The sequence below is a fragment of the Neovison vison genome, chromosome 11 (assembly GCF_020171115.1).
Source record: "Neovison vison isolate M4711 chromosome 11, ASM_NN_V1, whole genome shotgun sequence".
In the NCBI taxonomy this organism is placed as follows: Eukaryota; Metazoa; Chordata; class Mammalia; order Carnivora; family Mustelidae; genus Neogale; species Neogale vison.
Genome location: NC_058101.1, coordinates 215,970,617 through 215,997,221, shown reverse-complemented (window position 1 = coordinate 215,997,221; position 26,605 = coordinate 215,970,617). Strand labels below are relative to the sequence as shown.

The following is a 26,605-nucleotide window of genomic DNA, read 5'->3' as shown; positions in this document are numbered from 1 at the left end:
GGCCCTGGGGTTATCAGGAGTGGTCTATTAGGTACTTATAAGTTGGGGAGGGAATAAGTTAGGGATGGTGTCAGTCTCTATGGAATTTTGGAAGCAAGTTTCTAGGACCTTGAGGGGCTAGCTATTGTTTTGGGGAAAAGGTTATTCATGACCAGTAATTAAACCTTTATATGAGACCATTTCGATGTCTACCAGTGGGCCATATGCTTGGGAATGTTTGTCAACACTATCTTGGAGGTTTAGATATAAAGTTTCAAAAGGAATTGTTAAATTAGACTTATAGGATCCTGGTTGGGGGTAGGGGTCAGTCAGGCTAGGATTGCGTTTTGCCCTTAGCAAAGCCTTAAGGTGGGGGTAGTTGAGTCCCTAGAGGAGGGTCACTCTGCCTGTTTTAAGGGCTTGTCAGTAGGTAAGAAAATTTAATAATTCTTCTTCTGCCTCTGTTTCCCACATCATTCCCCCCTGAACTATGTTGACCCTTAAATCTTTACGGTAGTTGAAGATGGAAGGTCTCATCTTCTGTAACTTCTTCCTGCTGAATAGGGGTGTAGAGTTGTCCCTACCTACTTGGGTCAACATTGATCAGTTGAGGAACGTGTAGGGAAGTTACAAAAGAGGGAGGCAGCTGAATCCAGCACTGACAGTAAGGAAGTGTCTCTGTGTTGGGGACCGCCTCCGGCCGGGAAAGTCCCCACCATTACACGATGGTGCTTGGCTCACAGCCAGCAAAATACGCTGCAAGTGAACACCGAACTTTCTGGTGAAGCCCACCTAAAGGAGGACATAGTCATTGGCTGTTTCAAATTTCTTCAGCAAAGTAACAGGACTCTCATTGGCTCTCCCCATTGTTTGGCCCCTTATTGGTCAACCTGACACATATAAGCTAAGAAAGTTGTCGAAATAAAGAGATGAAACATTAACACCATACCAGGCTGGTTGTCGTTCTTGCGGGCCGAGGGCAACATCTCTGTGCGTGGTAAGTATCATCTGTCTTCATGAAGTCATTGCAGCAATGGAGTTCGGCACCACGGAGAGAAACACTGAACAAGGCAACACATTAAGATTATCAAGGCAGTAAGGATGAGAACGCTAAAAAGGAGATATTTAATTGTTGGCCAACAATTAGGTCCAACAATTGGACAACAAGGTCCTCCTTTAAACCAGGAACTTAACCAATCATAGAGAGAGAGAGAGAGAGAGAGAGAAGGATCCTGCAGAGCCTCAATCTGGGTATTCTTATCTTTTATTAGTCCTGTGACATTTCTGTGATATTCTGGGATGTACACACAACATTCTGCTTTGATAATTGCACATGTGTCACCCTATGCTGCTGTCAGGACATCTAAGGCCATCTTATTTTGTAGGACTGCCTTGCGCATCTGTGAGACTTCGATAGTAAGTAAGGAGATGGTATTTAGTGAATCACTGAGTGCCTTTGCAGTATATTTATTAAGGGTTTCTACATGCCAAATGAAATCCTCTAGTCCCAAAGATGGAGCAAAAATGGATGTGAAGTGATCATACCACTTAAAAACTGATCATGTCCATCTTTGCTTTAAACTGGAGATTAGCTGGAGTAGTGATGATTATAGTATCATGCCCATGAATCCAGGCAAATCCTAAGGTGCAGTGACCTACCCACCCTGGAGGAAGCCAGGGCCATAGGTAAGTTCCACATATCCAGTGGGTTCCGTCTGGAGCTGTCCATCTAATGCCAGGTCACCTTACCCAATCAGTAGCAAACCTGTCAATAGCCTGGAGTACTATTATTTCAGAACACATTTCTAATGATAGCCATCCCAGATGTCGTGTGCATTTTGCCCATGTATCATATGTACGATTTCTTTGGTCCTGGCCTAAAACTGCCTTTTGACTGAGCTGTCCAATGGTGGGTAGGAACCACAAATATGTATCCCAAATTTGATATATGCCATCCTTGGTATAGCGATGAGGAGGGTTTTGTAGCTTAGGCTTAGGCCCTAGTTGGTGGTTATTAATTTGTCGGCTTGTAAGGACAGTTAGGACTTTAATAGTTTGAGAGTATGAAAAAGCTTGGTCATGGGGTCCTGGTGAACTCCATGTTTCAATGAGGATGGGCCAGGAAGAAACATCTGGATTAGTGATAGAGTTATCCTGGTACATAGTGTCTCCATATATTATATCTGAAATATAATCCTGCAGAGAATGCCAATCAGTGCCCTGTAAAGGCAAAACACACCAGGGTAACCTGGATGTACTTGACATAGGCAAAATTCCACATATCCAACAAACTGATTATGTAGTTCAGTATAATGCTGTGCCCACTGTAGAAAGGAACTGTCAGTTAAGATAGGTGAAAAAAAGATAAAGAGAATTACAACCTTCATTTTGGCTTGAAGAGCAGTTTGAGGTCTTCTATGGGCTCACAGGAGTAAGAAGGCACATTCATTTGCTCACTGGGTCCCTGTGAAGGAGGTTAGGGTTTTACTTTAGATATACGCACCCAGGAAGAGTGTCTATCTAGCTTTCCCGCAGTGGGAGTACATAGTATGACCCGATATGGACCTTTCCATTTTGGATGTAGGCTTTCTGTTGTATGTGACTTCCAATTTTTTTTTTAAATAAACAATGTCTCTGAGATTTACATGGGGTGGGTTTTCAGCTATAATTAAATCAGGTTTGGGGAGTACATGATTAGTATCTTCATTGAGTACCTTATAAGTTAAACCAGCCTCTAGTGAGTATTTAATAAGGCATTAGAATCTTCATCTAATAACAGATCTATGGAAAGAGATATTTGATATACATATATATAATAACTCATTCCTACATAATAATAATTATAATAATCATTATTATATAATATTATTATGTAAAAAGTCAAAACGGCTGAGTCCTAGAGGTTGTTTTGGAGCAGTTCTCATTGTGAGAAGTCCTATTCGTAGGAGAGTGATTCAATTTTCCTGGGTTTATAGACTAAGCTTAGTAATATGACATTTTAAAGTATGATTAGTTTTTTCTACCTTTCCAGAAGATTGTGGATGCCAGGCTGAATGCAGGAAACATTTAACTTTTTAAGGCTTTGGCAATTGCAAAGTGCTAGTGGGCACTACGGCACACCTAGATTTTCTTACTCTTTTCATGAAAACTACTGTCATCAGTAAACCAACTATCATTTGTATTTTATACAGGGGCATCTGAAATCTGGCCAAATACAGTAAGCAAGATCAGTAACATCTGAACAGTTATGCTCTATAGGGAAGTACAATGGTCAAGGTGATAGTTAAGTTATACAATTGTTTGGGAATCAATTCTAATTTCCAGTTGTTTAACCAAGTGCCATGGGCTCTTGTTATAACCCCCCCAGAATAAAAATGCAAGAAGATCCTCTGAATGAGCTATTGTGCAACTTTTCTGAAGTTCACCTCAAATTGTTTAGCTTAGGTAAACAACATTTAAATGCAATCCAATCTAGAATGTAACATTCATAACGGTGTTATTAAAACATAATTTTTCTCTCTAAAATAACCCTCATTTCCAGAGATAGCCAAATCAGGACTAGTTTATTTGAAAAACAAGTCCAGTTTTAACAAATGTGGCCTAATTTTTTACAAAAGCTCAGCAAGAACAGTGAGTGATCATATAGATCTTTTAGAATCTGCTTTACTGGAACTTATTGTAAGGAATTTCTAGGTTGAACTTGTTATAGCCTCTCCAGGCCAGAAGCCAAGCCATGTACTTGCCATCAGACATGCCTGCAATACCTGTCGATTTGGGTGAATTCCTCTTCTTGAGGTCCCCAAGGGTATCCCGAGGTTCCAGCACCTGCCAGGAAGTGACATTCTTTACTCACCTGGAAAGGCTGCTGGGAACAGTGTAAGCCACATATTGGGCCAACAGTTCCAAGGGGCTTTATGGCTCCAGGTTTCAAAAAGGCAACCTTAGTTCCTTAAAGCTGTCTGGTCATATCTGAGTTGTTCTTTTTGTCTTTCTCAAATAGGGCATTCCACTCAAAGCCTTGGTAAAATAACCCATGTTTCCCATGGTGTTCTATTACAAGGAGAACAGATTCTTATTGAACTTATTCAAATGACTGATTGCCATGGAGGAAAATACTTACTGAGACCTTTTGAGTTTTAGAGGGTTCAGATAGAGAGAAAAGGTGAATGTTTTATTTACAAATAAATATTTTTACATTGCTGTAAGTCATGGACCTCTTAAGAAAACGTTTCCTTAGTCTGGAAGAGCAAACCATAGAGTACCAGCAATGGTTAAAAGGATAGCTCCAACAGAGGAGCAGAAGCCATGTTTTCCCGCCAGGAAGGAGGGGTTAAGCAGTCCATGTCAGGCCAAAGAAGAAAGGGAATTTCTCTGAAACAAAGGGAGTTTTGGCAGCTGCCTGGAATATTCCTTAAAGTCTCCATCTCGAGTTAGACTAACCCCAGTTGGCTCCAGTTATAGCCATTAACACAGAAATGAGAAAAGGAGAAGCCCCGACCTCTATGAGAGAAACAGAGAGAGGGAAAGTCAGAGTCCCCTTTCCTAGGGGTGGCCTAGCAACCTGGGTTTACTAGAAGGTTTATTTACGTAATTATCACCCAATATGTCAGGAGGGAGTTGACTAGCTCACTCGTTCGGGCAAACACATTCTGCAAAACGCCCTTAGGTCGGGGTCCTGGTGTAGAGCAATGATGGCTTAGGCATAAACAATGAAGGCACCCTAGGTTCATTCACCCTGTTTCCTGTACAGGGGTCTAATGGATAGATCCCACTGACCATTCAGTGTTACAGGAGCTCAGTCCTCTCCTAAGTTTTGCAATCCAAATTATTTCCAGTGGGTTCAAAGGCATCCCACGGTAGAGTCCTTGGGACTGAAGAAGCCTACTGAGGCCATGCTCCCAGAAAAGGAAAGAAGGTCCATTACCTAATCCCCCCTGATGCCTGGGTGGCGTCCCACACAGGATATGTCAGAGCTGCCCATATGTCAAAAGCCGCCCTCAAGAAGGCGTCCCTCAAGACCTCGCTATTGATCTCCATTCTACCTTCTCGGGAAGGCATTCCTGCCATAAAAGGCCCTGCAGGGGTGCCGGCATCCCTCTTCTTCCCCATTGCATCCTAGGCTACAGATGGGTGCCCGGTGAATGGACTAGGATATTGTGCCATCCTATACTCTAAAAGTTGTGGGGCTGCCCTGCCATTTTTAACCCATGGGAAACAAAAAAAAATGTTTTTCAAGGGGAAATTACCCAATTTCATAGCTTTAAATAGTTTGGAGAAGACACTGACGTGAAACAGTAAAGACTGAAACTCATCATGGTCTATGTGACATTCCAACACATGGGGTCCTTACCACCCACTTCCCTAGGAAACGATCCCCGGTTGCGTTTTAATTCAATCGGGTACTGCTTTTGGCCATCTCCCAGTGGAGGTCCCATGGCAGGAAGTGGCTAGGCCAGGCATGTGGAGGAGATCACATTAGATCATTCAGGAAGAAACTTCACATGGGAGTCTTTTTTTTTTTCCAATTTATTTATTTTCAGAAAAACAGTATTCATTATTTTTTCACCACACCCAGTGCTCCATGCAAGCTGTGCCCTCTATAATACCCACCACCTGGTACCCCAACCTCCCACCCCCCCGCCACTTCAAACCCCTCAGATTGTTTTTCAGAGTCCATAGTCTCTCATGGTTCATCTCCCCTTCCAATTTACCCAAAAGCACATATCCTCCCCAATGTCCATAACCCTACCCCCCTTCTCCCAACCCCCCTCCCCCCAGCAACCCACATTTTGTTTCGTGAGATTAAGAGTCACTTATGGTTTGTCTCCCTCCCTATCTCATCTTGTTTCATGTATTCTTCTCCTACCCACTTAAGCCCCCATGTTGCATCACCACTCCCTCATATCAGGGAGATCATATGATATTTGTCTTTCTCCGCTTGACTTATTTCGCTAAGCATGATACGCTCTAGTCCCATCCATGTTGTCGCAAATGGCAAGATTTCGTTTCTTTTGATGGCTGCATAGTATTCCATTGTGTATATATACCACATCTTCTTGATCCATTCATCTGTTGATGGACATCTAGGTTCTTTCCATAGTTTGGCTATTGTGGACATTGCTGCTATAAACATTCGGGTGCACGTGCCCCTTTGGATCACTACGTTTGTATCTTTAGGGTAAATTCCCAGTAGTGCAATTGCTGGGTCATAGGGCAGTTCTATTTTCAACATTTTGAGGAACCTCCATGCTGTTTGCCAGAGTGGTTGCACCAGCTTGCATTCCCACCAACAGTGTAGGAGGGTTCCCCTTTCTCCGCATCCTCGCCAGCATCTGTCATTTCCTGACTTGTTGATTTTAGCCATTCTGACTGGTGTGAGGTGATATCTCATTGTGGTTTTGATTTGTATTTCCCTGATGCCGAATGATATGGAGCACTTTTTCATGTGTCTGTTGGCCATCTGGATGTCTTCTTTGCAGAAACGTCTGTTCATGTCCTCTGCCCATTTCTTGATTGGATTATTTGTTCTTTGGGTGTTGAGTTTGTTAAGTTCTTTATAGATTTTGGTCACTAGTCCTTTATCTGATATGTCGTTTGCAAATATCTTCTCCCATTCTGTCAGTTGTCTTTTGGTTTTGTTAACTGTTTCCTTTGCTGTACAAAAGCTTTTGATTTTGATGAAATCCCAAAAGTTCATTTTTGCCTTTGCTTCCCTTGCCTTTGGCGATGTTCCTAGGAAGATGTTGCTGCGGCTGAGGTCGAAGAGGTTGCTGCCTGTGTTCTCCTCAAGGATTTTGATGGATTCCTTTCTCACATTGAGGTCCTTAATCCATTTTGAATCTATTTTTGTGTGTGGTGTAAGGAAATGGTCCAATTTCATTTTTCTGCACGTGGCTGTCCAATTTTCCCAACACCATTTATTGAAGAGGCTGTCTTTTTTCCATTGGACATTCTTTCCTGCTTTGTCAAAGATTAGTTGACCATAGAGTTGAGGGTCTATTTCTGGGCTCTCTATTCTGTTCCATTGGTCTATGTGTCTGTTTTTGTGCCAGTACCATGCTGTCATGATGATGACAGCTTTGTAATAAAGCTTGAAGTCCGGAATTGTGATGCCACCAACTTTGGCTTTGTTTTTCAATATCCCTTTGGCTATTCGAGGTCTTTTCTGGTTCCATATAAATTTTAAAATTATTTGTTCCATTTCTTTGAAAAAGATGGATGGTACTTTGATAGGAATTGCATTAAATGTGTAGATTGCTTTAGGTAGCATAGACATTTTCACAATATTTATTCTTCCAATCCAGGAGCATGGAACATTTTTCCATTTCTTTGTGTCTTCCTCAATTTCTTTCATGAGTACTTTATAGTTTTCTGAGTATAGATTCTGTGCCTCTTTGGTTAGGTTTATTCCTAGGTATCTTATGGTTTGGGGTGCTATTGTAAATGGGATTGACTCCTTAATTTCTCTTTCTTCTGTCTTGTTGTTGGTGTAGAGAAATGCAACTGATTTCTGTGCATTGATCTTATATCCTGACACTTTACTGAATTCCTCTACAAGTTCGAGCAGTTTTGGAGTGGAGTCTTTGGGGTTTTCCACATAGAGTATCATATCATCTGCGAAGAGTGATAATTTGACTTCTTCTTTGCCGATTTGGATGCCTTTAATTTCCTTTTGTTGTCTGATTGCTGAGGCTAGGACTTCTAGTACTATGTTGAATAGCAGTGGTGATAATGGACATCCCTGCCGTGTTCCTGATCTTAGTGGAAAAGCTTTCAGTTTTTCTCCATTGAGAATGATATTCGCGGTGGGTTTTTCATAGATGGCTTTGATGATATTGAGGTATGTGCCCTCTATCCCTACACTTTGAAGAGTTTTGATCAGGAAGGGATGCTGTACTTTGTCAAATGCTTTTTCAGCATCTATTGAGAGTATCATATAGTTCTTGTTCTTTCTTTTATTGATGTGTTGTATCACATTGACTGATTTGCGGATGTTGAACCAACCTTGCAGCCCTGGGATAAATCCCACTTGGTCGTGGTGAATAATCCTTTTAATGTACTGTTGAATCCTATTGGCTAGTATTTTGGTGAGAATTTTTGCATCTGTGTTCATCAAGGTTATTGGTCTATAGCTCTCTTTTTTGATGGGATCCTTGTCTGGTTTTGGGATCAAGGTGATGCTGGCCTCATAAAATGAGTTTGGGAGTTTTCCTTCCATTTCTATTTTTTGGAACAGTTTCAGGAGAATAGGAATAGGTTCTTCTTTAAATGTTTGGTAGAATTCCCCCGGGAAGCCATCTGGCCCTGGGCTTTTGTTTGTTTGGAGATTTTTAATGACTGTTTCAATCTCCTTACTGGTTATGGGTCTGTTCAGGCTTTCTATTTCTTCCTGGTTCAATATTGGTAGTTTATATGTTTCTAGGAATGCATCCATTTCTTCCAGATTGTCAAATTTGTTGGCGTAGAGTTGCTCATAGTATGTTCTTATAATAGTTTCTATTTCTTTGGTGTTAGTTGTGATCTCTCCTCTTCATTCATGATTTTATTTATTTGGGTCCTTTCTCTTTTCTTTTTGATAAGTCTGGCCAAGGGTTTATCAATTTTATTAATTCTTTCAAAGAACCAGCTCCTAGTTTGGTTGATTTGTTCTATTGTTTTTTTGGTTTCTATTTCATTGATTTCTGCTCTGATCTTAATGATTTCTCTTCTCCTGCTGGGCTTAGGGTTTCTTTCTTGTTCTTTCTCCAGCTCCTTTAGGTGTAGGGTTAGGTTGTGTACCTGAGACCTTTCTTGTTTCTTGAGAAAAGCTTGTACCGCTATATATTTCCTCTCAGGACTGCCTTTGTTGTGTCCCACAGATTTTGAACCGTTGTATTTTCATTATCATTTGTTTCCATGATTTTTTTCAATTCTTCTTTAATTTCCCGGTTGACCCATTCATTCTTTAGAAGGATGCTGTTTAGTCTGCATGTATTTCGGTTCTTTCCAAACTTCCTCTTGTGGTTGAGTTCTAGCTTCAGAGCATTGTGGTCTGAAAATATGCAGGGAATGATCCCAATCTTTTGATACCGGTTGAGTCCTGATTTAGGACCGAGGATGTGATCTATTCTCGAGAATGTTCCATGTGCACTAGAGAAGAATGTGTATTCTGTTGCTTTGGGATGAAATGTTCTGAATATATCTGTGATGTCCATCTCATTCAGTGTATCATTTAAGGCCTTTATTTCCCTGTTGATCTTTTGCTTGGATGATCTGTCCATTTCAGTGAGGGGAGTGTTAAAGTCCCCTACTATTATTGTATTATTGTTGACGTGTTTCTTTGATTTTGTTATTAATTGGTTTATATAGTTTGCTGCGCCCACGTTGGGGGCATAGATATTTAAAATTGTTAGATCTTCTTGTTGGACAGACCCTTTGAGTAAGATATAGTGTCCTTCCTCATCTCTTATTATAGTCTTTGGCTTAAAATCTAATTGATCTGATATAAGGATTGCCACTCCTGCTTTTTTCTGATGTCCATTAGCATGGTAAATTCTTTTCCACCCTCTCACTTTAAGTCTGGAGGTGTCTTCGGGTTTAAAATGAGTTTCTTGGAGGCAACATATAGATGGGTTTTGTTTTTTTATCCATTCTGATACCCTGTGTCTTTTGATTGGGGCATTTAGCCCATTAACATTCAGGGTAACTATTGAGAGATATGATTTTAGTGCCATTGCATTGCCTGTAAGGTGACTGTTACTGTATATTGTCTCTGTTCCTTTCTGATCTACCACTTGTAGGCTCTCTCTTTGCTTAGAGGACCCCTTTCAGTATTTCCTGTAGAGCTGGTTTGGTGTTTGCAAATTCTTTCAGTTTTTGTTTGTCCTGGAAGCTTTTAATCTCTCCTTCTATTTTCAATGATAGCCTAGCTGGATATAGTATTCTTGGCTGCATGTTTTTTTCGTTTAGTGCTCTGAAAATATCATGCCAGCTCTTTCTGGCCTGCCAGGTCTCTGTGGATAAGTCAGCTGCCAATCTAATACTTTTACCATTGTATGTTACAGACTTCTTTTCCCGGGCTGCTTTCAGGATTTTCTCTTTGTCACTAAGGCTTGTAAATTTTACTATTATGTGACGGGGTGTGGGCCTATTCTTATTGATTTTGAGGGGCGTTCTCTGAACCTCCTGAATTTTGATGCTCGTTCCCTTTGCCATATTGGGAAATTCTCCCCAATAATTCTCTCCAGTATACCTTCTGCTCCCCTCTCTCTTTCTTCTTCTTCTGGAATCCCAATTATTCTAATGTTGTTTCGTCTTATGGTGTCACTTATCTCTCGAATTCTCCCCTCATGGTGCAGTAGCTGTTTGTCCCTCTTTTGCTCAGCTTCTTTATTCTCTGTCATTTGGTCTTCTATATCGCTAATTCTTTCTTCTGCCTCATTTATCCGAGCAGTGAGAGCCTCCATTTTTGATTGAACTTCATTAATAGCTTTTTTGATTTCAACTTGGTTAGATTTTAGTTCTTTTATTTCTCCAGAAAGGGCTTTTATATCTCTGGAGAGGGTTTCTCTAATATCTTCCATGCCTTTTTCAAGCCCGGCTATAACCTTGAGAATTGTCATTTTGAACTCTAGATCTGACATATTACCAATGTCTGTATTGATTAGGTCCCTAGCCTTCGGTACTGCCTCTTGTTCTTTTTTTTGTTGTGAATTTTTCCGCCTTGTCATTTTGTCCAGCTAAGAGTATATGAAGGAGCAAGTAAAATACTAAAAGGGTGGCAACAATCTCAGGAAAATATGCTTTAACCAAATCAGAAGAGATCCCAAATCGTGAGGGGGTATTTCTCCCCTCTCACGATTGAGTGAGGTATCTCCTCTGATTGGGATCTCCTTTGATTGGGATCTCCCAATCTCTTCTGATTGGGATCTTCCAATCTCTTCTGATTGGGATGCCTTCTGATTTGGGGATAAAAAGAGGTTCAAAAAGAAAGAAAGAAAAAAAAGAAAAAAAGAATTAAAAAAAGCGATTGAATTAAAAATTCAATCAAAAATTTAAAAAAGAATTAAGAAAAAAAAGATTGAAGAGATTAAGATCTCTTCTGATTTGGGGATAAAAAGAGGTTCAAAAATAAAGAAAGAAAAAAAAAGAAAAATAAAGATTAAAAAAGAAAATGAATAAAGAAAAGTATAAAAAAGAAAAAAAATATATATATATTAGATAATCTAGTTAAAAAACGTTAAAAAAGAAAAGGGTAAAAGTTATAAAAAATTTTAGCAAAAGAAGAGAAAAAAAAATGAAAAAGAAAAAAATTAAATTAACTGCAAGACTAAAAAATCACAGGCAGAAAGCCATGAGTTCCGTGGTTTGTTTTCTCCTCCTCTGGAATTCTGCTGCTCTCTCCTTGGTATTGAAACTGCACTCCTTGGTAGGTGAACTTGGTTTTGCCTGGATTTCTTGTTGATATTCTGGGGCAGGGGCCTGGTGTAGTGATTCTCAAGTGTCTTTGCCGCAGGCGGAATTGCACCGCCCTTACCAGGGGCCGGGCTGAGTGATCCACTCGGCTTTGCTTTCAGGAGCTTTTGTTCCCTGAGTGCTTTCCGTAGAGTTCCGGAGGACGGGAATACAAATGGCAGCCTCCTGGTCTCCGGCCCGGAGGAGCCGAGAGCCCGGGGCCCCGCTCCCCTGTGCGCCCTCAGCAAACAGCTCCTAGTAACTCGCATCTGCCTAACCTCCGGCCGCGCTCCGAGCTCACCGAGCCTGTGACCGGTTCAAGGCAACTCCGAGCTGCGAGCTTACTGTCGGCTCTGTCTCTGCAGCCGGCTTTCCCATTCCAATATCCGCAAGCTCTGCGACACTCAGACACCCCCAATCCTTCTGTGACCCCGCGGGACCTGAGGTCACGCCAACCCCGCGTGGGCTTCGCCCCGGTTTAGCCTCCGGAGCTATGTCCCTCAGCGGAACAGACTTTTAAAAGTCCTGATTTTGTGCTCCGTTGCTCCGCCGCTTGCCGGGAGCCGGCCCCTCCCCCGGGGTCTATCTTCCTGTCGCTTTGGATTCACTTCTCCGCCAGTCCTACCTTTCAGAAAGTGGTTGTTTTTCTGTTTCTAGAATTGCTGTTCTTCTTCTCTTCGATCTGCCGATGGATTTGCAGGTGTTTGCAATATTTAGATGAGCTCTCTAGCTGATCTCCTGCTAGCTGAGGTAGTCTCAGCCTGCTACTTCTCCGCCATCTTGACTCCCTCCCTTCACATGGGAGTCTTAAGAATGGCAGCGGTCCTTCCTGGTGACTTAGGTGGCTGTCCCGTGCCCAAGAAAGCCAACTTTATGTAAGAACAGGAATAAAGAGACGACATCAAGTTTCTGGGTCTTATTACCATTCCGGCTAGCGTACTAACTTCCAGCCAAAAATCTGATGTTTTCTTCCCTGTGGATTAGCCACGGGCTAGAGGATTAAAGTCTGAGCAACTGACATGCAAGTGTTCCAATAAGACCATACTCCTGAAAAGCCCTGAAGTGAGAGTAAAGGAAGGAGCGAGAACGGACTCACCAACTTTGCACCAAAGCTCAGAGTCCAAATGTAAAGACTCACAGCCCCAGTTGGACACCAAATGATGAACTTCTAGAACATAGGTGAGGTTTGGTGGGGTGAGGTCTGGAGCTCAGTACCAAGAAAGGATTCTTGAGGCCTCTCTGGTGCAAAATGGTGATTTATTAAAGTATGGGGACAGGACCTGTGGGCAGGAAGAGATGCTGCCCTGGGGTTCTCAGGAGTGGTCTATTATATACTTGTAAGGTGGGGAAGGGATTAGGGATGGTGTCAGTCTCTAAGGAATTTTGGAAGCAAGGTTTCTAGGACCTTGAGGGGCCAGCTATTTTTGGGGGGAAAGTTTATTCACTACTAGTAGTAAAACCTTTTTGTGAGACCCTTTACATGTCTATCAATAGGCCATATGCTTGGGAATGATCGTCAACACTATCAGGGAGGTTTAGAGATAAAGTTTCCAAAGGAATTGTTAAAGTGCTCACAGGGTCCTGGTGAGGGGTAGGGGGGTCTAAATTTCTTAAAAATGATTACAACAAAGGACACCTGGGTGGCTCAGTTAATTAAGCTTGAGCTCAGGTTGTCATCTCAGAGTCCTGGGATCAAATTCCACATCCAGCTCTTTGCTTACCAGGAAGACTGCTTCTCATTTCTGCCTGGTCTGCCTCCTCTGCCTGCCCCTCCCCCTGGATTGTGCATGTGCCCACAGGGGCTCTCTGGCTTGAGAGCACATCTGCTCGAGCTCTTGCTCTCTCTCTTGCTCTCTGACAAAAAATAAATAGAATCTTTAAAAATAATCATTTTGCCTGCTTTTTACTTTCTCAATGTGGTTAATGAAGCTTGAAATTTCATGTGGCCTGGAATGTATATACTTACATTGGACAACACTGGGGAGTCAGAACATCAAACGGGACATTTGTCATACCAAGAGCAAAAAACAGCTTTAAATTTACATACACAACACGTTTTAGAGGATAAATATACTCTCCAATCTCAGCTAAGAGCTATTTAAATGCTAACTTGGTGTAACCAATATAAACAAAACTTTCCAATCTCAATGTAACTGTTATTTAAATTTCAACATTCCAGAATTAGATTTTTGGAACTTATTATGAATACAGTTTTTCAAACGACAAAAGTGACACCAGCTCATCTAAACTATCGACGTTATAGAGAAGCATACACACACTCACAAAAGAATCCAAAAGAATCCACCATGCTACTGCTCAGAATATTTTGATCACTCATTACTTCCAGGTAAATGTATTAAGTGATATGAAATATTAAGGTGGGATTATATGTTTTATCACTCTGAAACTTGTTTTATTCTAATACTGTGAACACTTCCTTTTATTAGATATTCTTTCTAAAACTTCACATTTTACTTTGAAATAATTACAGATTCACAGGGTATTGCAAAACAGTATGAAGTCCCATATAATTTCCACCCCATTTCCCAGACAGGGTTGCATCCTCTGGATTACAGGACATCAAAACCAGGAAACTGACATTGGGATGCATGTGTACCATTTTAGGTCACCCACTCACAAGTGTCGATTCAGGTAACAACCACCACAATCAAGATCAGATTTCATCAACACAAAAACATTCCCTCTCAGTACCCCTTTCCAGTCACAACCACCCACCCCACCCCCAACCTCATCAGCCCTAACCCTTTGGTGACTGCTAATCTAACTTTGTGATAACAAAAACATGATTGGCTGCCTACAGTGAGTGACCTGTACAGATTGGCTTTTTCCACTCAGCATCATGCCCTTGAAATCCACACTAGTTGCTGCATGCATCCAGAGTTTGTTCCTTCTTAACTGCTGAGAAGTATTCCATCTGGTATGGATGTGCCACTCAAGTACTGAAGGACATTTGGGTTATTTCCAGTTTTTACCATATGAAAAGTAAAGCTGACGGTATTAAGAACTGCAAAATATTTGTAACTATTACACAGTTTAGTATCAATTCCCTGACCTCTATGTAGACTGTTTTGTTTGTTTGTTATTAACTTGCAGCAAGAATTACTATCAAACTCCATTTTTTGGGCCACAGACCCTTGTGGTCTTAGCAAAAGACCTGCCCCTCATGAAGCATACTACCAACATTTACTGAGTGCATTGGCCAGGCAGCTATTTTTTGTTGTAATAATGATGTAACAAATGAATTTACACAGAGAATGTATATGCAGAGAACACTACTTCCTAGTGCAAATGCTGGGTCACAAGCTAAAAATATTTTTAAAGGAATTGCTACCAACTGGCCTTCAGAAAATCAAAGCAGCTTATCTTAGCCACCAAGGCTGTTACAATGTCCACTTCTTACAAGATGCACTAAGTTTTTTGTAGTCTTTAAAATCTGACTTGCCAAAAAATGTTGTTTTGTATTGAAGTAATAGAATTTATATATTTTTCATGTTTATGGACTTGATTTGTCATTCTTTAACTATCTATTCATGTTCTTTGGCCAACATTCTATTAAAAGGTTAGTTCACTAACCTATCAAATTTGGCTCTAACATACGTTACAAAGAAATAGCCTTTAAAACTACATGTATCTGAAATCCGACACACATAATAATAGCCCAAGACAATATCTGACTTTTCAATGTGGACGATAAAAATTTAGTGGATATGGTTCCCCAATTGATAAGTGCTCATCTACTACACACAATGTCTTTTTTAATAAATTGCATCTAATTCCAGATCTAAGTGAAAAAAATGAATGTAGGGATGCATTGGTGGCTCAGGCACTTAAGCAACTGAATTCAGCTCCTGTCAGGATCCCAGAGTCCTGTGATCAAATCCCGCATGGGGCTTCCCGCTTAGCAGGGAACCTGCTTCTGCCTCTGCCTGCTGCTCTCCCTGCTTGTGCTTCCTCATTCTCCCCCACCTCCCCCGACAAATAAAATCGTTTTAATTAATTAATTAATTAATTAAAACGTGAATGTATATCACTTCTCTTAAATTCCCTGTGAAATACCAAAACATCAATTTTCTGTAACATCAAAACTATCTCCAGTTTCATTAAGAAACATCGCTTGCCTCTCTTTCGCATTTAAGGTCATCTAACCGATAGTTCCCAATAGCGCTCTTTAGACCAGCACTAGCAGCACTAACATTACCTAGTAACATCTAAGAAATATATGCAAATTCACAGGCCCCACCCAGACCTACTTCATAAAAAAACCCGGAAGGTGGTGGGTAGAGCCAGAAATCAAGCAACGTGTTTCAACAAGCATTCCAGTGGATTCCGATACATAGGAAAGTTGGAGCACCACAACATTCAACAAATTTAGTAGAAAGACATTAAATCTGGATTGCCTTCCATACTTTTTCTTTTCATGAAAGACTTTGGCAAAGTTAATCACGCCACAGATACTAAGAATCCAGAGACATACTTTCATTCTCCCCCAAAGCAAAACAAAACAAAACGAAACAAAAAGAAAACTGGAAACTGGATGTTAGCTTTATTTCCTACAAAAAGGAATCCCTAAAACTATGAATTGATCACAAGAAATTTCCTTAGAGAAGAAAAACCCAAAATGAACCACAGAGAACCAACAGGTCAGAACTGACATCTTTCAAACCGGAGACTCAATTAGTTTTGTATCATACACTGCCTGATACCTCCATTCCTACACGGAACTACAACCTATAGCACTTTCAATATTCAATAAACTAGCATATTAAACAGCACCTAGAAAACTATAATTATGCAAATATTTGTGGTCCAGGGAATAAACAAATAAATTGGTCAAATAAAAGTAATTCGGCATGGGCAGAATAAAAGTGACCTTTATGTTGTTTTGTCCCCTAATTTCTTCTAAGCATGTATTACCACCTTCACAACCAAAAGAAAGGAGAATCAGGAATATATGGAATGATACAGGAAAATATCCTACAAATACATCAGTTATTTTTTAAATTTTACCAATGTGCTGATAATCTCTCTCCTTCATGGGATCAAAATTCAAAAGATGCTTTGGTAGTACCAGATAAACCGAGTTCTAACCTTCATGCTTATTAAAGTTTGAAACTCAAAGTGAACTCATGGCTATTAACCCAGTTACAAGCAGGTGTTATTATGGTAGCTACCTCCTATCCACCTGGGTAAGTGCCCCATTTCCTTCCAAGTAAGACCTTCTGAGCAGGGAGCCCGATGTGGGGCTCAATCCCAGGACCTCAGGATCCTGACCTGAGCCAAAGGCAGATGCTCTGCCAACTGAGCCACCCAGGCTCCCCAAGACCACAGAATGTTTTTTTGTTTGTTTGTTTGTTTTTAAGATTTTATTTATTTATCTGACACAGAGAGATTACAAGTAGGCAGAGAGGCAGGCAGAGACAGAGGAAGAAGCAGGCTCCCCGCTGACCAGAGAGCCCGATGTGGCGCTCGATCCCAGGACACTGGCATCATGACCAGAGCCAAAGGCAGAGGCTTAACCCGCTGAGCCACACACATGCCCCAGAAAGGTTTGGTTTTGACTGAAGTTCGTTTTAAGCTGAATTTTTATTTCTTGAAACCTGGAATATTCTGGCAGATTTATGATATTCGACAACTTTTACTTCTAGAAAAGAATGAACAGTGTATAAACCTTCTATCGTACATAGGAAATCTCATCTCTTCTCAGAAAGCAGCCATCAGCTTTATTTTCTCCCTGACTAACCACCAAGTACTCGACAGATTTGAAGATCCAATACAGGCTGATGATACTGGTATTCTACATCCCCTTTAATTACCTGTTCCCCGCAAAAGCAACTTCATCTTTAAATGTATTGCGAATGCTCTTAATATGAAGTTTTAAGTAAGATTTTTTTAACATATCCCTTCTAGCATTTTCTTCTCTCAACCAAAGGATCATTTAAATAGTTTTTCTAAACTGAGAAAGGGAGGGAAAGGAGAGCATGATCTAATCCTGTTGAAAAATTAAAATTTCCCTTGTTTACCTTATGATTTCCACTATTCCTGATTTCTGACTAACACTGCAGTTTTCTTGCAGTGTCTTTACTGACAATTCTTCTTTGACACAACAGTCAATCACTGCATAGAACTGAAATTAAAGCTCAATACGTGGAGTGAATGGTCAAGACTTCCATTTAACAGAATTAATTCACAGTCCTCAACAGAATATACTCTGTGTACAACTTCCAATTTATAGGTATATGAGCACAAGAGAACTTACACGATGGACAGCATAACCCCTCCATCGATACCCAAAATGTTCTGTTCCCATTCTTAAACTGCCTTTAGACACCAGGTCACGTGCACACCCATCTAGTTCCTCAACAGATTTTGTGCATGACGGATCTGCGCTTCCTCAGCAGACTTTTAAGACTTTCTTGGCCACGTAAATAACCAAATGGACACCCAAAAACGATTAGGAATCATCTAGTTGTTGCTCAGGTCAATGTGCTCATGCTCTGAAGCTCCACACCGTTCCAGGAAGTTCTTTCAAGGCACTGCCTACAGCATCCAAGACTCAAGTTCTGGGTTTAATTTCCAGCCCCTGGTGAGAAAAACAAAATGAGAAAAACAGGTATATTACTTTTAAGGACACACTTCATAAAGACAACTTTCCCCTATCCTAGTAACATTACAGACACAGGATTCAAGCCCTAGTATGAAAGCTTATTTATTATATAAAACTTTCAAATGGATGGAACAGTTTTAGGCAGATTCCAACTAAAACTCATCTTCATCTATTCTATACACATTTCCTGAAGCCCTGTCACTGCCAGGCACTGTACTACACAGTTTAGAAAACTAAAGATGTGAAAAGAGAGGTCCTGCCCTCAGGGGGCACCTGTGTGGCTCAAATCAGTTAAGGGTCAGATGCTCAGGATCTCAGGGTCATCAGATGGAGCCTCATGTGGGGCTCAGAGTCTGCATGAAGACTGCTTAAAACATTCTCTCTCTCTGTCCCCACCCTCCCTCCCTCTCTCAAAATCATTAGGTTGTTTTGTTTTGTTTTTATTTTTAAAAGGTCCTACCCTCAAAAATGGTAAAATGTAATAGGTGATCCAATAAAACTTCTGTTCAAGTGTTAAATGAATTGTACATGATTTGGAGGGTGAGGTAAGCCAATAAAAAATACAACTCGAGTGTTGCAAAGATGAGCTACACCTGACTGGAGTGATGAAAAGGCTTCCTGTGACATCTAGGAGTCCAAATGGTAATGAGGCAGGACAGAGAAGCAAGGGAAAGCATTTAAGAGAAAATCTAGAGGAAGAGAATGTGTGAAGGAATGGAAATGAGGTCCCATGGTCCCAGTCCAAGACACAAGCAGTTGGCAGGAAACACAGACCCCTATATGTGGAGGGCACATGGGGATTGGTGGCAGTCTGCTTGCAGAAATCCTAAAGGAACACCAAAGAACTGAATCAGGAGCCCCTCGTGATGCTTGGCATTTGGACTTTATTTCAAAGGCAATGAGAGGGGCACCTGGGTGGATCAGTGGCTTAAAACCTCTGCCTTCGGCTCAGGGCATGATCCCAGGGTCCTGGGATCCAGCCCCACATCTGGTTCTCTGCTTGGCGGGGAGCCTGCTTCCTCCTCTATCTCTCTCCACCTGCCTCTCTGTCTAATTGTGATCTCTGTCAAATAAAGAAGTAAAATATTTAAAAAAGGGAAAAAAAGTCAATGAAAACTGCCACGTAATTTAATTTGACCAAGCAGAGAGAGTTGGATATGCTTTCCTCGGGCCTGGACGCATAAGGCTGGTGATGGTTATTATACAGTAAATGGTAGTTACCAGCCTGTGGGGCGAAGTGGAAAGGTGTGGATGACCTCTGAAGTGAAGGAAGAGCTGAAAAAGGATGGAGGAGGGAACAAACAACTAACTAGTATCGGCCTGCCCAAAAAACAACCTCCAAGAATCATAAATCCCAGATTCAGTAAGGCCTTTCCCAATGTACCCACAGAGACTAACTATCTCTCCCATGGACTCATTTATTCCATGGGTGCGCCTCCTACCACTGAAGACCGTTTTGTCTCACCTTTTCAACATCCGTTCGGTTCCCTGAAAGCAGGCATTTTCTATCCACTTCACCAGTGACTTGAAAGAGCAATGACTGATAGAACTCTACAACTGAGGAGGCAAAAGCTTTCTCCGTTTATGGGCTGTGGAAAAGTTCCAGACACCAGACTTGATCCTTACACTACAGCTGAAAGAAGACACCTGTGTTCAAGGATGCAGGTAATTAAAAGGCACCAAGGAGCTATCCTATTTCTAGGATGTCTAAGGGTCTACACGCAGAGTGGAGCTCTAAAATAGTGTGAGGATGAAACAGCAGCACTGGTAAACTCACAACCATGCACACAAACACGGATGACCCTCCGTAAGGCAGGCCCAGGAGTGCATCCAACTGGATGACTCCACGTACACCAAATCCAGGAACATGCGCAAAAGCTCCCCAGCAACGGAAGTCAAGAACCGTGGCAGAAGTGACCCTCAAGAAGGTTGTCACAGTCTCTGGGGTCCTGGATGTAAAGTCACATGGTGTGTTCCCCTTGTGAAGGTTCCTCAAGCTTTTGGCTTATGATCTGTGCACTTCTATGTATATATGCTGCGGTTCAAAAAGTTTACTTAAAGGGGTGCCTGGGTGACTCTGTGGGTTAAGCATCCAACTCCTGATTCTGGCTCAGGTCATGATCTCAGGGTCCTGGGATGGAGCCCTCAGTCTGGCTCCTGGCTCAGTGCAGAGTGTACCTGACATTCTCTCTATGTCCCTCTGCCCTCCCCTGCCCCCACAGAGACTCTCTCAAGGAAACAAGTATCTTTAAGAGAATAAATAAGCCTTAAAAACAAACAAACAAACACAAAACTCCCTTCCCTTAAAAAGAAGAAGGGAACTTCCCCATGGGGAGGAAGACAACACAACCAAAAAGGCCCAGGTGACAGAGCCAAAGAGAGACTGAGAGCCAAAAGAATACAGCATGTTTCAGTTCAGAATGCAAAGGAGACATCCAGGGATACACTATTACCTGAAGTTCTAACGAAATGAGTTAGTGCTGACCACTTCCTCACCCAGCTGCCGTTTACCAAAATAGTTTTGTTTTTGGTTTTGGTTTTGTTTTTTATTGTGGGGGGGGCATAAAGGGAGAGAGAGAGAAAGCACACAAGCGGGCAGAGAGGCAGGCAGAGGTGGAGAGAGAGGCAGGCTCCCCGCCGAGCCAGGAGCCCGATGCGGGACTCCATCCCAGGACCCCAGGATCATGACCTGAGCCAAAAGCAGTGGCTTAACCCATTGAGCCACCCAGGTGTCCCTACCAAAATTGTTTTTATTCATCTTGGAATTTCTTCAGCATTGACTGAAGCACAGGATGAACCTACGTCACTCAAACCTCCCATCCCAGCAACTAACAGCATACACTGACAAGTTAGCTGGCCTGGCCTCAGAAAATGGCAGGCAACTAAGGAAAAGCAGACTAGCCTCTACACAAAGGTCTCAACTTCACATTATCCCCAACCCAATGAGCTAAACAGAAAGCCTACGGTAATAACCTACAGAAGTAACTACTCCTTGCACCAAAAGAAAGGAGATTGTGTGCTGCCCAAAAACACTAATGTGTATCTTAACACTGTCTAGAAAGACACCCATCACCACTGCAGAAGATCATCAGAAAACAAACAAACACAAACTGACAATTCAGCTTTGCAAAAAATTACACTTTCTTTATCCAACCCCAACGTTTATCTTCAAACACAAGAAAGGAACAGACGTTTGCCAGTCAAGACAGAAAAAGCACAACAACCAGCCTAAGTGTACCTCCACCACCAAATCGCTCATGAGAAGAAAACGTAATTCAGGACAGGCAAATTAAAACCATTCTACACATGGTCAAAAGAAAACGTCTAAACTCCTCCAATCCACAGAAAAATCCCTGCTTCCTCTCTTTTTGAGCCCATCCATACCAATAACCCAATGGATACAAGTGACAACCTAATCCAGCCCGTTAGAAATGAGACAAAATCTTGGACAAATGTCCTCCCACAAGTCATGCGGTGAAGAGGACCCCTTTGCACCCAACACGAAATACACACAACCAAAACCACACATCAACCACCTGCAAATACAAAAAAGCCATACTCAAAAAGTTGGAAAGAGGACCTCAAGGCTAGCCCTCCACCCTCTCCCACACCTTAAGAGACACAAGCTCTTCCACCAAAGCTAACCCAGATCTTCAAGTACCTGGTGGAAGTGCCTTCCCTCACATGGCAGAGGCTGCCTATGAAGGCTTCAGCGCAGCTTCTGAAGGTGCAGATGCTCAAACCCCAAAAGCCTTTCTCTACAGCAGGTTCTCTGGTCATTCTGGCCTTCTGAGGCGTGAGGAGTGGGGGAAAGGGGAGGGAAGAGACAGGGATCCAGTTAAAAAGGAGGAGAAACAGCAAAACACAGGCACTGGTGAGCCCTCGCAACTTCCCAGGCATCCAGTGTTGCAAACTTGGCTCTGAGACCAACCACCCACCCTTTCCAAGGACCGAAACAGGGACGGGGAGTGCACAGGGTGCCCCCAAGGGCACCCCACAACCTCAGGGCCCAGACCCTGCTACCTCTAACAGGTGGCAGAGATGGCAGCGGCCCAAGAGGGGCCGCGGGGGAGCGGGGAGCGGGCGGACTTGTGGACTGCAGTGTGGAGCTGTCGGGGGGCGGGGGGGTGAAGCAGAGGAGATGCTGGCTGGATCTGTACTGGGCACGCAGAGGCAGCCAGAGGCCAGTGGCGGGGAGTGGGACGGCTCCCTCCATCCCTCCTCACCAGGGTAAATCTCCCTTTCCCTGGGAGGAATGGCCACGGCAGTGGCAGCGGCGGACGATCGCTGAGGAGCCGGCGCCAGGGCTGCTGCACCAGAGCAGCCAGGCCTGAGCGGGAGCGACCCGGGCCGCTGCCGCCGCAGCCTCCCCCAGCCCCGAGAATCTCCATTTTAACATCGCGCGCCTCTCTCGGCCCTGGGGAGCCACGGAGACTTGTCGTCGCCAGCCTCTTCTCGCCACCAACCCTCCCTCCCCTCCACCCTCTCAGCTCAGAGCAGGTACCTGGTCGGGCTCTCCTTATAGCGCAAGGACAAGGGTTGGCTGTACCCCCGCCCGCCCACCCCAAAGCCCAAAGTGGCGCCACTGGAGGGAGAAATGCCATCCAGGAATTCCTCCCAAATCTGCCCCCCTCCCTTCTGGGCGCCAGTCCTCAGCCCTACCTCTGCCCTTCCTCAGTTGCTGGCCCTCGCAGGAGCTGCCGCTGCCGCCGCTTGCGCAGCCCCCGCCGCCATCTGCGTTGCTGCCATCTGCGCCAGAGCCGCCGCTTGAGTAGCCAACACCACTTGTGCAGCCCACGCAGTCTGCGCCAATGCCGCTGTCTGCTCCACTGCTGCTACCGCCGCCGACGCCGCCGCTGCCGCTGCTGGAGCCGTGGACGCCCAAGCGGTTGCCGCTTGTGCAGCCCAGCTGTCTGCGCCAATGCCGCTTGCACCGCCCACACCGGCCATCTGTGCCGCCACCGCTTCCGCAGCCAACACCGCCTGCGCCGCCTCCGACAATGCCGCCGCCAACAAAGCCACCGCCATCTGCACTTACACCGCCTGCGCCGCCGACGCCGCTGTCTGCACCGCCGCCGACTCTGCCGCCGCCGCTACCGTCTGCACCGCCACCGCCGCCGCCGCCACTTGAATCCCGACGCCGCTTGTGCAGCCCAGGCCGCTTGCGTCGCCAATGGTCCCCGCTTGTCTGGCAACGCCGCCACCTGCGCTGCCGCCTCTTCTCCGGCCAACACCCTCTGCACCGCCTCAGACGCCGCGGCGACGGCGGAGATAGCAGTGGCAGCGGCTTCAGCGGCGGCACAAGCGGCGTCGGTGACGGCGCAGAGGACGTCAGCGGCGGAACCAGCGACGGCGCCAAGGACTGCGTCAACGGTGCGAGCGGCCTCGGCACAGACAACGGCGGCTTCAGCGGCGTCGGTAGCAGCGACGGTGCAGACACCGGCTTCAGCGTCGCAGGCGGCGGTGCAGATGGAGGTGGCTTCGACGGAACAAGCGGCATCGGTGGCGGCGCAGGCAGTGTTGGCTGCGGAAGGGGCGGCGGTGCAAGCGGCATTGGCACAGACCGCTGTACTGCACAAGCGGCAACCCCTTGGGCGTTCAGGACTCCAGCGGCGGGGGCGGCGTCTGTGGCGGTAGCAGCGGTGGAGCAAACAGCGGCGTCTGCACAGACTGCGTTGGCTGCAAAAGCGGTGTTGGCAACTCAAGGGGCGGCTCTGGCGAAGATGGCAGCAAAGCAGATGGTGGCGACGGAGCGGCGGCGGGGGCTGCGCAAGCGGCAGCAGCGGGAGCCCGAGGGCCGGGACTGAGGAAGGGCAGAGGTAGGGCTGAGGACTGTCGCCCAGAAGAGAGGGGGGCCGGTTTGTGAGGACTTCTTGGACGCCATTTTCCTTCCAGTGGCGCCACTTTGGCCTTTGGGAGGGGGTCGTGCGGGGGTAGAGCCCCCCTTGTCCTTGTGCGATAAGGAGAGCCCGACCAGGTACCTGCTCTTAGCTGAGAGGGTGGAAGGGGAGGGAGGGCTGGGGGCTAGAGGGGGCTGGCGACGACAAGTTTCCGTGGCTACCCAGGGCGGAGGGAGGCCCGCGCTGCTAAAATGGAGATCCTGGGGCTGGGGGAGGCTGCGGCAGCAGGGGGCGCCGTCGCTCCCGCTGGAGGCTGGCGGCTCTGAGTGCAGCAGCCCTGGCAGCTCCTCCTCAGCGGCCCTCCGCCGCTGCCACCGCCATTACTATTCCTCCCAGGCAAAGGGAGATTTACCCAGGTAGGGAGAAAGGGAGGGAGCCAGCCTGGGAGGGGAGAGGGAAGGAGCTGGCCCATTTCCCGCCACAGGCCTCTGGCTGCGTCTACATGCTCCCTCCCGATCCGGCCAGTGTCTCCCCTGCGGGCCCCCTCCCCAGCCCCACACTACAGTTCACAAGTCGGCCGCTCCCCATGACCGCCTTGGCCTCTCTCAGGCCGCTGCCATCTCCACTGCCTGTGGGAGGCAGCATGGTCTGGGCCCAGAGTTTGCGGGGTGCGCATGGGGGCGCCCCGTGCACTCCCCGGTCCCTATTTTGGTCCCTGGAAAGGGTGGGTGAGTGGGTGGTCGGTCTCCCAGCCAAGTTTGCAGCACTGGATGCCTGGGAAATTGCGAGGGCTCCCCAGTGCCTGTGTTTTGCTGTTTCTCCTCCTTTTTAACAGGATCCCTGTCTCTTCCCTCCCCTTTCCCCCACTCCTCCCTCCTCAGAAGGCCAGAAAGACCAGGGAACCTGCTGCAGTGAAAGGCTTTTGGGGTTGGAGCATCTGTATCTTCAGAATCTGCACTGAAGCCTTCATAGGCAGCATCTGCGATGTGAGGGAAGGCACCTCCACCAGGTACTTGAAGATCTGGGTTAGCTTTGGTGGGAGGACTTTTGTTGCTTAAGGTGTGGGAGAGGGTGGAGGGCTCTCCTTGAGGTCCTCTTTCCAACTTGTTGAGGGTGGCTTTTTTGCATTTTCAGGTGGTTGATGTGTGGTTTTGGTTCTGTGTATTTCGTGTTGGGTGCAAAGCAGACACATCTCCAATGGAGACATATAAATGGCCATCAGACACATGAAAAAAATGTTCATCATCACTAGCCCTCAGGGAGATTCAAATTAAAACCACATTGAGATATCACCTTATACCAGTTAGAATGGCCAGAATTAGCAAGACAGGAAACAACATGTGTTGGAGGGGATGTGGAGAAAGGGGAACCCTCTTCCACTGTTGGTGGGAATGCAAGTTGGTGCAACCTCTTTGGAGAACAGTGTGGAGATTCCTCAAGAAATTAAAAATAAAACTTCCCTATGACCCAGCCATTGGGCTCCTGGGTATTTACCCCAAAGGTACAGATGTAGTGAAAAGAAGGGCCATCTGTACCCCAGTGTTTATAGCAGCAATGGCCACGGTCGTCAAACTGTGGAAAGAACCAAGATGCCCTTCAACGGACGAATGGATAAGGAAGATGTGGTCCATATACACTATGGAGTATTATGCCCCCATCAGAAAGGACTAAGGCCCAACTTTTGTAGCATCATGGAAGGGACTGGAAGAGATTATGCTGAGTGAAATAAGTCAAGCAGAGAGAGTCAATTATCACATGGTTTCACGTATTTGTGGAGCATAACAAATAGCATGCAGGACATGGGAGGATAGACAGGAGAAGGGAGTTGGGGGAAATTGGAAGGGGAGGTGAACCATGAGAGCCTAGGGACTTGGAAAAACAATCTAAGGGGTTTGAAGGGGCGTGGGGGGGTAGGTAGGGGGAACCAGGTGGTGGGTTTTAGAGAGTGCAGGGATTGCATGGAGTACTGGGTGCGGTGCAAAAATAATTAATATTGTTACGCTGAAAATAAATAATAAATAAATTTAGAAAAAAAAAACAAAAGAAACAGTATTCCATTGTATACATGTATATATATATATATATATATATATATATATACACATATGTGTTTATGTATGTATATACTTGTAGCTTTCCAGTTTGAGGCATTCTGAATAGAGCTAAGGACATCTGTGTAATAAGTTTGCGTAGTTTCATATGGAAAAAAACAAAAGAAAAGGTTGAGTTTCAAATATTCAATTTAAGAGTGTGTAACCTTGGGAAAGTAATTTATAACCCTATATAGTATATAGTAACTAGATGGTACAGGAGAAAATATACACATTTTATCTCAATAAAATGCATTTTATAATTTTATGTAGAAATATGTAACATTTGATGTAAAAATGCATAAATATTAAAGTATTAAGTAGAGCTGGTGTTATTCTCAGTTTACAAATAAGAGCAAGATGATTGATTTGTCTACAGTCTGACAGTGTTTAGGTGCAACAATTAAAAACCAAGCTAAATCTTTTGTCTCAATATCCGTTTTACATAACATGTCTATTATGCGTAGGCAGAAAGCATGACACAATTTGAATCCCCATTTTTCTTTATATTTAATAATCTTTCTTGATTTGAGTGTATTGGGGAACTCAAGTCAAATGAAAGCCTAGATTTGTGAAAATTTCACATTTCATTTGTGAAATGAAAAACAACATTTGTGGTAAGAAAGCCAATAGAATTT

The 26,605-nt window shown here is 44.3% G+C and overlaps 1 long non-coding RNA gene and 1 other non-coding gene across 3 annotated transcripts; both read right to left on the bottom strand.

The window, feature by feature from the left end:
* Positions 1-14,518: 14,518 nt before the first annotated feature.
* Positions 14,519-14,668, bottom strand: LOC122890801. The gene has a single exon (XR_006381223.1). It is a non-coding gene; the product is annotated as a small nucleolar RNA SNORA62/SNORA6 family (small nucleolar RNA).
* A 3,147-nt stretch (positions 14,669-17,815) lies between these two features.
* On the bottom strand, positions 17,816-22,721 carry LOC122890071. Of its 2 annotated transcripts, none has more exons than XR_006381042.1 (3): positions 22,700-22,721; positions 21,699-21,826; positions 17,816-18,013 (listed from the first exon to the last, which is right to left on the bottom strand). It is a non-coding gene; the product is annotated as an uncharacterized LOC122890071 (long non-coding RNA). The 2 variants fall into 2 exon arrangements; XR_006381043.1 differs by lacking the exon at positions 17,816-18,013 and adding an exon at positions 19,640-19,670.
* Between the last annotated feature and the right edge of the window lie 3,884 nt (positions 22,722-26,605).